Raw genomic sequence first — 671 nt, 5'->3', positions numbered from 1 at the left:
CCAAAAAATAACAACAAAGAAAGAGCACAAAACCAAACTTGCACAGGGACTTTGATAAATTTCTTCATACAGGCAAGAGAGAAAAGATTTTGGTCACCTTGGCTAGGGGAGATGGAGCGCTTCCAAAACCCTGCCTTAGCTCTATTCCCATAAAGAAAATGAAACTGACCAATGGCCGAGCTTTTCCTGAATGTATTCTAACTTACTGTCACATACACACATGGAAAGCAAACTATGAAAGGAGAGGATAACTAGATCTAGCATCTAGGACTGCAGATTACCTGCATGGATCCAGTGACTGCCCAGCGAAGGACACCCTTCCAGGTCTTCTGACATTCCCCACTTTTCTTTTTTTTTTTTTTTTTTTTTTTTTTTGGCAGAACCAGGGATTTCTTGGGCCCTTGTGCTTGCCAGGGAAGCACTTAACCTACTGAGCCATCTCCCTGGCCCCCTCCACTTTACTTATTAAGACAGGATCTTGCTATGTAGGTCAGGCTAACTGAACTCACCATGTAGCCTAAACTGGCTTTGAACTCATGGTGACCCTCCTACCTCAGCCTTCCAGGTTTTGGGATTATAGATCTGTGTCACCACACCAGGCTTCCCCACTTTATTTATTTGTACTTGAAATTGAACTCAGGACCTTGTGCTTGCCAGCCTGACACTGTCGC

At 44.1% G+C, this 671-nt stretch overlaps 1 protein-coding gene across 1 annotated transcript in view; it reads right to left on the bottom strand.

The window, feature by feature from the left end:
• Window positions 1-671, bottom strand: part of Znf143 (zinc finger protein 143) — a 77,269-nt gene that overhangs the window by 1,554 nt on the left and 75,044 nt on the right. The gene's annotated exons all lie outside the window — the stretch shown is intronic.

This window comes from Octodon degus, unplaced genomic scaffold (genome assembly GCF_000260255.1).
Source record: "Octodon degus isolate 3935 unplaced genomic scaffold, OctDeg1.0 scaffold00067, whole genome shotgun sequence".
Taxonomy (NCBI): domain Eukaryota; kingdom Metazoa; phylum Chordata; class Mammalia; order Rodentia; family Octodontidae; genus Octodon; species Octodon degus.
The sequence above is the reverse complement of the archived record's forward strand: the minus strand, read 5'-3'. Positions and strand labels throughout refer to the sequence as shown.